This window comes from Schistocerca nitens, chromosome 3 (genome assembly GCF_023898315.1).
Source record: "Schistocerca nitens isolate TAMUIC-IGC-003100 chromosome 3, iqSchNite1.1, whole genome shotgun sequence".
Lineage (NCBI taxonomy): Eukaryota > Metazoa > Arthropoda > Insecta > Orthoptera > Acrididae > Schistocerca > Schistocerca nitens.
Window position 1 is genome coordinate 680,800,375 of NC_064616.1, and position 12,705 is coordinate 680,813,079.

General features: G+C 45.5%; 1 pseudogene; it reads right to left on the reverse strand.

The window, feature by feature from the left end:
• Window positions 1-1,333: 1,333 nt before the first annotated feature.
• Window positions 1,334-1,451, reverse strand: LOC126250064 (5S ribosomal RNA; annotated as a pseudogene).
• Between the last annotated feature and the right edge of the window lie 11,254 nt (window positions 1,452-12,705).

The following is a 12,705-nucleotide window of genomic DNA, read 5'->3' on the forward strand; positions in this document are numbered from 1 at the left end:
TGTTCATATGATTCAAGTCTTAACTGTTATGAATCTTATGTCGGGGATAATCCTGCGGTTTGGCTGCTCACTGAGCTTGAAAACCTCCCATGGGATGTTGATAGGTTTTACAGCACCAACATCTCCATGGCCGAATCGGAGGAGGATAAAAAATTATTCAATGATGCGGTTAATTGTCATATTTGTGGGTCGCCGTTAGATAGAAAAGCTGAAACTCACCGTAGAGATCATTGTCATATTACGGGGAAGTTCCATGGTGCGGCTCACAACGCATGCAATTTGAAGTATCAGTTACCATAAACATGCCCGTTTTCATCCGTAATTTAAGTGGGTATGACACTCACTTTCTATCTGAGCAATTGGTTAATTTCGGCTGAGAGAAAAATCAGGTCAGCGTCCTGCCTGACAGTGTTGTGAAGTAGATTTCATTCTCCAAACGAATGACGCCAAAAATTACGCTCCGCTTCCTCGACACGCTACGTTTTATGCAGGCGCCACTCTGGAAATTTGTTGAAACTATACCGCGGGAGGCTATCCATATCACTCTATCTGCATACCCCGATGAGGAAAAGTTTCAGCTTGTGACTAGGAAAGGAGTTTTCCTTTAGGAGTATCTGGATAGCAAGGCGAAACTCTACAAAACCATCTGCATTTTCCAGGCGATGCTATAACTAGTGCAGATTATGAGCATGCTCTGAATGCCTGGCGGGAATTCAACATTCCAAATTTGGGTGAATACGCAAGACTATACAAGGGCGCCGACGTGCGCTTGCTTGCGGATGTTTTGAAAATTTACAGAGTGTATGCATGGCCACGTACTCTCTGGATCCCGCCTTTAATCACACGGCACCTGGGTTGTCCTGGGCCGCAATACTAAAGAAAACGAGGAGCAGCATCGACTTTTGACTGATGCTGATGTGCTTGTTTTCTTTGAGAGTGGGATCCGTGGAGGACTTTGCCAATGTGTCCATAGACACGCCAAGGAAATAACCCATGCATGGGTGCGGGGTTCGACGCATCCCTTGATTCAAGTTATATTCTATATTTGGATGATATATAGAGTGCCATGATGCAACCATTGCCGGTTGGTGGGTTTCAGTGGGTGCCCGAAAACATATTAGTGGGATTAAAGCACTCCGTCTTCAGGCCACAAGTGACCCGTCGGGACCATCCGACCGCCGTGTCATCCTCACATGAGGATGCGGATAGGAGGGGCGTGTGGTCAGCACACCCTTCTCCCAGTCGTTATGATGATTTTCTTTGACTGGAGCCGCTACTATTCGGTCGAGTAGCTCCTCAATTGGCATCATGAGGCTGAGTGCACCTCAAGAAATGGCAACAGCGCATGGCGGCCCGGATGGTCACCCATCCGAGTGCCGGCCACGCACGACAGCGCTTAACTTCGGTGATCTGACGGGAACCGGTGTTTCCACTGCGACAAGGCCGTTGCCAATTAGTGGGATTAGGTGGAAAAATATTGGGTCTGGCGGCTGATTCTGGTGTAGGTATATGTTGGAGGCAGACATCATATACTCCGTCAGTTTGCATGAAATGGCAAGCAACTTGCCGTTATATCCAGAGCAACAAGATCTGCGAGGAAGCACTATCCCTACACTGATGACCACTGTTGGACACAAGCAGAGGTATGTAATTAAAAAAAAATGGTTCAAATGGCTCTGAGCACTATGGGACTTAACTTCTGAGGTCATCAGTCCCCTTGAACTTAGAACTACTTAAACCTAACTAACCTAAGGACATCACACACATCCATGCCTGAGGCGGGATTCGAACCTGCGACCGTAGCGGTCGCGCAGTTCCAGACTGTAGCGCCTAGTACCGCTCGGCCACTCCGGCCGGCTATGTAATTCATTATCGTAATCTCCAGAAGTGTCTCAGCTTAGGGATGGAGCTAGGTAGAATCACCCTGGCTATCTCCTTCAATCAGTCCCCCTGGCTGAGGAGTATATTGAATTGCATAACAAAAAGAGGGCAGGCACGACTATTGATTTCGTAAAAGATTTTTTATAAATTGATGAATAATTCCATTTTCGATAAAACCATGCAGAATGTAAGAAATGAACGTGAAATTTTGATTAGGATGGAATGGGATGGGCCGTGGGGTGTAAGAAAGTGCATTACCAGACCACATTTTAAGCGGGTCACTGTTTTCAATGAGATCTTTGTTGCTGTTGAGATGTCGAAGGTTTCAGTAGGGTTTACAAAACCAGTCTATTTGGGTATATGTATACTGGATGTGGTGTCACCGCCAGACACCACACTTGCTAGGTGGTAGCTTAAATCGGCCGCGGTCCATTAGTACATGTCGGACCCGCGTGTCGCCACTGTGTGATCGCAGACCGAGCGCCACCACACGGCAGGTCTCGAGAGACGTACGAGAACTCGCCCCAGTTGTACGACGACGTTGCTAGCGACTATACTGACGAAGCCTTTGCTATCATTTGCCGAGAGACAGTAGAATAGCCTTCAGCTAAGTTAATGTCTACGACCTAGCAAGGCGCCATTAGCCTTAGATAGCTTGTATCTAAAGAGTCGCACTTGTATCGCCACAATCTCCAGATGTCTCATCAAGAACGATGTATACAAAGGAAGGATTAAAAGTTAAGTAGTCCAGAAGATACGTATTTTCTTTATAGCAGTCATAACGTATCCTGTTCCAGACTTGACGCCAGTCGGCGTGTGTGTACGCGTGCCTTTCGGCTTCCTCCTCAGTGTGGCGTGACTAGCTTGTTACGCCACAACACTGGACATTTCCAAACTCCACGTGCACTGCTTCCAATACAACTTTGCTAAAATTCATTTCATGGGACCAAAGTTACTTTATATGGATACAGATAGCTTCATCTGCCGGATAGACTGCGATCCATATGAAGTATTGAAATTGACGAAATTGACGATTTAAACCAAGTTTTAAAACAGTCTGGAAAAGGTATTGAGCTCCGTGCAAACACCAGTACACTTAAAGCTGAAATAAGGATGGTGAATGCATTGACTGACTTTAAGCAGAAAGGTTCAATACGCCCACTACTTGGTTTCACAAAGGGACAGGTTTTGAAGACGGATCCCAGTAAATTTTACAAATCTGATCAGATAGTGGCTATTTTCCCTGTCAGTACAATCCGTGTTGAGTGTAACATTGCAACGAACTCATATCTCAACGATAGATTGGTTCATTAATTTACGGATTCTGCCCATCAGTTGGAACAGGGTACAAGACTGTTGAGTCTCCTACCACCACCGTTATATACCTTCCAGTGACAGTTCAGACATTGGACTATCCGGAGCTGCGTATTGTGGATCAGAATAACCAACTTATTGACTTTCCTGGTGAGGAAATCATTGTACGACTACATCTATGACAAGATGGGCGTAACGTATAAAACCAGCGCACACAGCACACAGCACAGCACTTTGCAGTAGAACCGCAAGGTGATAACATGTGCGAACTACGAGTTTCTTAAATCAGTAGGCTTGAAACTTCGCAATGACGTCGTTGCTCAATATATCTCACACAGTGGAATATGATGAGCGAATCATACGCCAGGAATACTTCTCGCATAAATCTTATGCTTCAACGACACTTAACAAGAACGACGAATTTAGAATTGTCATCCAGCACGAAGACGCTTTAATTCTTCCATGAAAGAGTTTCATATATTTGGATGGATCATTTAAGGCAGTCATACAGTGGAATCAAAGCTTACACGTGATGCTTTGGCATTCCAGTTCCAGGAAATACGATACGAAGTTAATAGGGTAGAGATTGATCGTATACGTAATGTCGGCATAGCGTCAACACCTAAAACATATGTCTCATCATCAACCTCGGATTTGACCGGTACAGAAAATGCAGGATGGCTCATAGATGAGCCTGTGACCAGAACAGCAGAATAGTACCGCCGATTTACTGCACGCATGCATCTAAAAATGCTTATGGGTTTGTTTGAGGACATGCAGCGAATTATTATGAATGGAAAAGACGAGCTTACTCTGGTACAGAGTGTAACGGGTAGCAATTCATATATTCAAGGAGCTCAAGAGGAGAATCAGATCATCATCAATAAAATTACTGTGGCTGACGAGGAGTGTTTGAAGCTTCTGAAAGTTCTGAATATAGGTACATAACTGCCATTAACTTTCCGCTCATGGGAGGTTTTTGAGTACTCGTTGCTACCGACAGTGAGCAGACAAACATGGGCTATTAAAACCTCTGTGCAGCTTGAAATACCGACATTCATCATAATTGCACTTCGGACAAATAGAAGGGGTAATTTAGCAAATGATTCCACCATATTTGACAACTGTAATATAACTAATGACAAAGTCTACTTGAATTCAGAATTCTATCCGTATGACAATTTACTGCTACACAGGGATCAGAATGTATACAGTCTAGCATTTGACATGTATGCAAGGTTCTGTACTTCTTACTATGAAGGTGTTGAAGAGGAAGGATGCCTACTCAGTCTGCGGAAATTCAAGCAGCTGGCACCAATCAACGTAATAGAATGTTTTAAGCAGAATGAGATAATTAAATCAGGACCAGTTTGAATCCTCATCAAATTTCCCAGAACACACTGTAGCGTATGCTCTAATTCTACATGACCGTGTGATTAATTATTGCCCACTTACTGGTGTTGTACAAGGTGCTGTATAAAAAACCAAGTGCTCTGGCATACCCAGAGCATTTCACAATGACAATTTGCAGTGTGAACGTCGTCGCCGATATTCAAAGTTTCTATGATGATGAGTGTAGAAATTCGTTTTAAAGATGTTGCACTCATAGCATTAACAGAAGTTGCTGGTTTAATAGAGACATTCTCACCAAGAATTGGGTCACCGAGGCGTTTCAAGGATGTGAATTGTCCTAAAATACGCAGGAGCGCAAAGCGGCTAATATGTTTCTTTTTTGGATTCCACTGGGACGGTCCTGGTAAAGAAATGACGACGTTTCTTAGAATATTTGATCATGCTGAGACCATCATCTGCGTCACATGGATGCAGCGAATCTTCAAGTTTGCATCTATTTAAAATCCGGAATTCTACAGATGCCCTGCTATCCATCAGCTCAAGAAGAAGATGTGTGAAAATACTGTTGTGTGTGCTTAAGAAAGTGTAAAATTGCATTTAAGTTGGAATAACAAAAACAAATGAATTTCTTAAATCACATTCTGTGTTTTTCTTTCTTTCTACCTAGCTCCTACTTAGACAGTATGTAGCTTTGCCAGATCCTATGCCTGTGGCATTGCTCAAGCACAAGAGATATAATTTCAGTCATGCGTGCTACATGTCTTTGGAAGCGCACGCGATCACGCGACGCCTGCGCCCAAAAACCTATACATGCAGCACGATAAGCGAAATCCCATGCAATCATTAGGTATATTTTGTTTTCCTCCATCTTAAACGTCAGCTCCCTCATGCTATAAACTAATATTTTGTGCATCTTGCACAGCCTTTACATTAATTTGTAAGGGTAGGGATTTGTGACATAACAATAAAGACGTATGGTAACGAATAACGATTTTTTATTCAGACATAAATACTCATAGCAGTAATACAGCGTTACATGCACAAATCTTTTTGTTTATTGTTGTTTATTCAGAGTTCATAATTTTTAAAAATAATAGTACTGATTGATTGATTTTTTTTTTTTTTTTTTTTGTACTTTACATTGCAGTACTGGTTGCAGCTATTGCACCGGTATAGACTCTCTTACACTAATACACTACTGGCCATTAAAATTGCTACACCAAGAAGAAATGAAGATGATAAACGGGTATTCATTGGATAAATATATTATACTAGAACTGACATGAGATTACATTTTCACGAAAATTTGGGTGCATAGATCCTGAGAAATCAGTACCCAGAACAACCACCTCTGGCTGTAATAACGGCCTTGATACGCCTGGGCATTGAGTCAAACAGAGCTTGGATGGCGTGTACAGGTACAGCGGCCCATGCAGCTTCAACACGATACCACAGTTCATCAAGAGCAGTGACTGGCGTATTCTGACGAGCCAGTTGCTCGGCCACCATTGACCAGACGTTTTCAATTGGTGAGAGATCTGGAGAATATGCTGGCCAAGGCAGCAGTCGAAGATTTTCTGTATCCAGAAAGGCCCGTACAGCACCTGCAACATGCGGTCGTGCATTATCCTGCTGAAATGTAGGGTTTCGCAGAGATCGAATGAAGGGTAGAGCCACGGGTCGTAACACATCTGAAATGTAACGTCCACTGTTCAAAGTGCCGTCAGTGCGAACAAGAGGTGACAGAGACGTGTAACCAATGGCACCCCATACCATCTCGCCGGGTGATACGCCAGTATGGCGACGACGAATACACGCTTCCAATGTGCGTTCACCGCGATGTCGCCAAACACGGATGCCACCATCATGATGCTGTAAACAGAACCTGGATTCATCCGAAAAAATGACGTTTTGCCATTCGTGTACCCAGGTTCGTCGTTGAGTACACCATCGCAGGCGCTCCTGTCTATGATGCAGCGTCAAGGGTAACCACAGCCATGGTCTCCGAGCTGATAGTCCATGCTTCTGCAAACGTCGTCAAACTGTTCGTGCAGATGGTTGTTCTCTTGCAAACGTCCCCATCTGTTGACTCATGGATCGAGACGTGGCTGCGCTATCCGTTACAGCCATGCGGATAATATGCCTGTCATCTCGACTGCTAGTAATACGAGGCCGTTGGGATCCAGCACGGCGTTCCGTATTACCCTCCTGAACCCACCGATTCCATATTCTGCTAACAGTCATTGGATCTCGACCAATGCGATCAGCAATGTCGCGATACGATAAACCGAAATCGTGATAGGCTACAATCCGACCTTTATCAAAGTCGAAAACATGATGGTACGCATTTCTCCTCATTACACGAGGCATCACAACAATGTTTCATCAGGCAACGCCGGTCAACTGCTGTTTGTGTATGAGAAATCGGTTGGAAACTTTCGTCTTGTCAGCACGTTGTAGGTGTCGCCACCGGCTCCAACCTGCTCTGAAAAGCTAATCATTTGCATATCACAGCATCTTCTTCCTGTCGGTTAAATTTCGCGTCTGTAGCACATCATCCTCGTGTTGTAGCAACTTCAATGACCAGTAGTGTACTATTACTAGTGATATTTCATCCAAACAGAAGACTTAATTTATACGTTGAACTGGATGGCTCTAAACATTTTCCACCTCAAGCAGCTGAGACAGTTTAATAGTAAAATGAAGCGGATGGCCCTAAAATGTTCATCCCAAATACCCGCACTAAAATGAACTGGTTGGATCTCACACTCAACAGTAGTATGACTAGGACAGCTAGTGTAGGTGAAACTTAAAAACTAATCTTTTTACACATGCACTCATCCAATCACACTTGCACATGAAGTGCAAAAGCGAGAAATACGGTAATTTATTTCTTCCTTCATTTACGATTTTTTTTAACTTTTTGGGTGATTTTAATTCAATTTTTAATCTTTTTTATATATATTGCACATTTTTAAATCTATTATAATTTTTTTCCAGCACATGCTGCTGATATGTTCCTGCATAGATATTATTTATGCTACTTACTAAAAAAAAACAGAATTTAATTGCACAAAGGCATACATACACTGAAGCGCCAAACAAACTGGTATAGGCATGCATATTCAAATACAGAGATATATAAACAGGCAGAATACGGCGCTGCGATCGGCAACGCGTATATGAGACAACAAGTGTCTGGCGCAGATGTTGGAACGGTTACTGGTGCTACAACGGCAGATTATCAAGATTTAAATGAGTTCGAACGTGGTGTTATAGTCGGCGCACGAGCGATGGGACACAGTATTTCCGAGGTAGCGATGAAGTAGGGATTTTCCAGTACGAACATTTCACGAGTGTACCGTGAATATCAGGAATCCGGTAAAACATCAAATCTCTGACATCGCTGCGGCCGGAAAAAGATCCTGCAAGAACGTGACCAACGAAAACTGAAGAGAATCGTTCATGTAACAGAAGTGAAACCCTTCCGCAGATTATTGCAGAATTCAATGTTGGGCCATCAACAAGTGTCAGCGTGCGAACCATTCAACGAAACATCGTCGATATGTGTTTCCGGAACAGAAGGCCCACTCGTGTACTCTTGGTGACTGCGCAACACAAAAAGCTTTATGCCTCACCTGGAGCCGTCAACACCGGCATTGGGCTGTTGATAACTGGAAACATGTTGCCTGGTCGGAAGAGTCTCGTTTCACGTTGTATCGAGCGGATGGACGTGTATGGGTATGGAGACAACCTCATGAAGCCATGGACCGCGCATGCCAGAAGGGGACTGTTCAAACTGATGGAGGCTTTGTAATTGTGTGGGGCATGTGCAATTAGAGTGATACGGGGCCCCTGATACGTCTAGATACGACTCGGACAGGTGACATGTACGTAAACATCCTGTCTGATCACCTGCATTCATTAATGTTCTTTGTGCATGCCGACGGACTTGGGCAATTCCAGCAGGACAGTGCGACAGCCCACACGTCCAGAATTGCTACAGAGTGGCTCCAGAAACACTCTTCTTAGTGTAAACACTTCTGCTGGCCACCAATCTCCCACACATGAACATTACTGAGCATATCTGGGATGCCTTGCAACGTGCTGTTCAGAAGAGATCTCCACCCCTCGTAATCCGTATGAGCACTGTGGGACTTAACTTCTAAGTTCATCAGTTCCCTAGAACTTAGAACTACTTAAACCTAACTAACCTACGGACATCACACACATCCATGCCCGAGTCAGGATTCGAACCTACGACCGTAGCAGCAGCGCGGTTCCGGACTGAAGCGCCTAGAACCGCTCGGCCACGCTGGCCGGCGATGAGTATACTGATGTACTCATTTTTTTTACATGGCTATATATACAGGAACTCCTGGAAGTTCCATCTATACCTGCCACCATTCAGTTTTCTTGTTTTATCAATAACGAGAAATCCATACTGTGAATGATTCCAGCAATCGGCACATATCTTTGCAAAATCCTTGAACGACATATCGATCCCTACATGAGCCTGGTAAATGTGTTTTAAATTCAGACTTTCTTGTTTGAACGCTATGATTAGGTTTGCATTATCCCTCACCAGCTGTTTTGAGATACTGGAATATTTCTGACTCAGATAAAATACATTAACAGCCATATGGCGACCAAAACAGAAATACCGCCGAATTTGGCGGACGGTGTGGCCGAGTGGTTCTAAGTTCTTCAGCCCGGAACCGCGCGACCGTTACGGTCACATGTTCGTATCCTGCCTCGGGCATGGATGTGTGTGATGTCTTTAGGTTAGTTAGGTTTAAGTAGTTCTAAGTTCTTGGGGACTGCTGACCTCAGATATTAAGTCCCATAGTGCTCAGAGCCATTTGAACCATTTGAACCGCCGAATTTGATCTTGTTTTTCCACAGCAACATCGTCAAATACACTCCTGGAAATTGAAATAAGAACACCGTGAATTCATTGTCCCAGGAAGGGGAAACTTTATTGACACATTCCTGGGGTCAGATACATCACATGATCACACTGACAGAACCACAGGCACATAGACACAGGCAACAGAGCATGCACAATGTCGGCACTAGTACAGTGTATATCCACCTTTCGCAGCAATGCAGGCTCCTATTCTCCCATGGAGACGATCCGGAGATCTTGCTGGCCAGGGTAGTTGACTTACACCTTCTAGAGCACGTTGGGTGGCACGGGATACATGCGGACGTGCATTGTCCCGTTGGAACAGCAGGTTCTCTTGCCGGTCTAGGAATGGTAGAACGATGGGTTCGATGACGGTTTGGATGTACCGTGCACTATTCAGTGTCCCCTCGACGATCACCAGTGGTGTACGGCCAGTGTAGGAGATCGCTCCCCACACCATGATGCCGGGTGTTGGCCCTGTGTGCCTCGGTCGTATGCAGTCCTGATTGTGGCGCTCACCTGCACGGCGCCAAACACGCATACGACCATCATTGGCACCAAGGCAGAAGCGACTCTCATCGCTGAAGACGACACGTCTCCATTCGTCCCTCCATTCACGCCTGTCGCGACACCACTGGAGGCGGGCTGCACGATGTTGGGGCGTGAGCGGAAGACGGCCTAACGGTGTGCGGGACCGTAGCCCAGCTTCATGGAGACGGTTGCGAATGGTCCTCGCCGATACCCCAGGAGCAACAGTGTCCCTAATTTGCTGGGAAGTGGCGGTGCGGTCCCCTACGGCACTGCGTAGGATCCTACGGTCTTGGCGTGCATCCGTGCGTCGCTGCGGTCCGGTCCCAGGTCGACGGGCACGTGCACCTTCCGACGACCACTGGCGACAACATCGATGTACTGTGGAGACCTCACGCCCCACGTGTTGAGCAATTCGGCGGTACGTCCACCAGGCCTCCCGCATGCCCACTATACGCCCTCGCTCAAAGTCCGTCAACTGCACATACGGTTCACGTCCACGCTGTCGCGGCATGCTACCAGTGTTAAAGACTGCGATGGAGCTCCGTATGCCACGGCAAACTGGCTGACACTGACGGCGGCGGTGCACAAATGCTGCGCAGCTAGCGCCATTCGACGGCCAACACCGCGGTTCCTGGTGTGTCCGCTGTGCCGTGCGTGTGATCATTGCTTGTACAGCCCTCTCGCAGTGTCCGGAGCAAGTATGGTGGGTGTGACACACCGGTGGCAATGTGTTCTTTTTTCCATTTCCAGGAGTGTATGAACATTGTGTTTAGCTTTACTTTTTGCTGTGGAACGATATCAGTGCTCTCACTGAATGTCGTGTATGTCACACCATCTACACCCTGCACTATCTCCTGTAATAGTTGGTTTTTGGGATTAAACAGTGTTTTTGCAAATACACTTACATGCTCAAAGCGGACTCCATCTGGCTGTGTTAGCAGCGACATTTGCCTTGCCGCAATTGGATAGATCCACAATTATTGCACGTATTTTGTCGGGAAGGAGTATGCTATTCTTCTTTCGATCTTCTTACACCCCCGCCGCCATTATACCTACTACGTCACGTACTGGCGTGCAATGGGTTTTTATAGAAAATAGTGAATACTTTGCCCCTCTATGATACCGACTATGTCAGGTACTGGCGTGCAGTAGGCTTTTTCAGAGAATTTAGTTAAATGACATGATTTTCTGTTGTTGCATATTTGCAGTGAAAATACTGGTGGCAATAGCTTTAGTATTTGCAGTATAATGAGAGGTAAGAATTAAAAATGTCATACATGGTTATATACATTTTTATTCAGTAATCACACACAGGATGCACTACATCAACTGGTTCTTTGTTTATCTTAACGCCAGTACAGAATATGGAAAAAAAAACCTTCTTGTAAGCACAGGATTCAGCATGTATTTCTCTCAAACTCATTGGCAGTACATTAGTTTTCGCTGTCACCATATTGACCGACTGTTCAAAGTCGTCTACGTGCACACTGATCATACTTAGACACTCTGTGATGTCTCTACATACTGCTTTAACACAAGGCAACCACCTGTTCAGTCTTTCCAACACAATGGGTAGCACCATCTGTAGGCCGAAAAAGTTTTTAACGATGGAGTGCTGTAGATAACTGGGTGTGTCATCCGAGTTCACATGGAGTGCCGAGTTATTGTACACTGTTGTAATGGATAGAGTTAGAGCAGCATAGTAAATGTCCAGAGGAGGACGGCTCGGATGATACTCGATGGTCAACTGCTGCTTGATGTAGGCTTTTGCACGACACAGTTCATCCCATTCCACGCCTGTAAACCGCACTTTAAGACTTTTAGCTACATTCTTAATCTCTATCAAACCACGCCACTCTCTTGCTGTGGTTTCTTCTGTACCAATACGTAAGCGCTACTAACCACTAGTGATTAAATTATACACTGAAGTGTATCTTCTCATCCACTACATCCTCACTTTGTCCATGCAGTATCACTGGAATATTCTGCAATGGCGCCTATGATGGAGTCCAGTGCCGACCTACGTCATGCTGTTAGGACGTCCGGTGCACTTCAGCGAGTCAGGGGCTGGTTGGGTGTCTTCAACCAAGAGTAACAGCTGATTATCCTGCTCCACCAAGCAGGAAAAAAATGGTTCAAATGTCTCTAAGCACTATGGGACTTAACATCTGAGGTCATCAGTCCCCTAGACTTAGAACTACTGAAACCTAACTAACCTAAGGACATCACACACATCCATGCCCGAGGCAGGATTTGAACCTACGACCACAGAAGCAGCGCGGTTCCGGACTGAAGCGCCTAGAACCGCTTGGCCACAGCGGCCGGCTACGCAACAGGATTCAAGGATGCTGCTGCTGTTGCGGGTCCTGACAGGCTGGAACACGTCGCAGTTGCAGACCCCAACAGGCTGGAGAACGTCGCATCCACTGATGAGCAAAGAAGAAAAACAGTTACAAGCGATGACAGAAGCACGAAGACTCTTTTTCCTTACATGACAGTAAACACAGACATTAAGCAGGGGGTGCTTACTCTTCCGCAGCTTCTTCCTATTCTGTTGCTGCTCCGACTGGGCGGCGCTGGACGATTTCGACTGGCGCTTCATGCTGAGTGACTGATTGCAACTGAAGCTGCAGAGCTGCTAGACCCACATTATGTCTCCGATGTGATTGGACGCTGTGTTCCTATTGGCTACTGCCAATTTCAAGCACCTCTGGTGG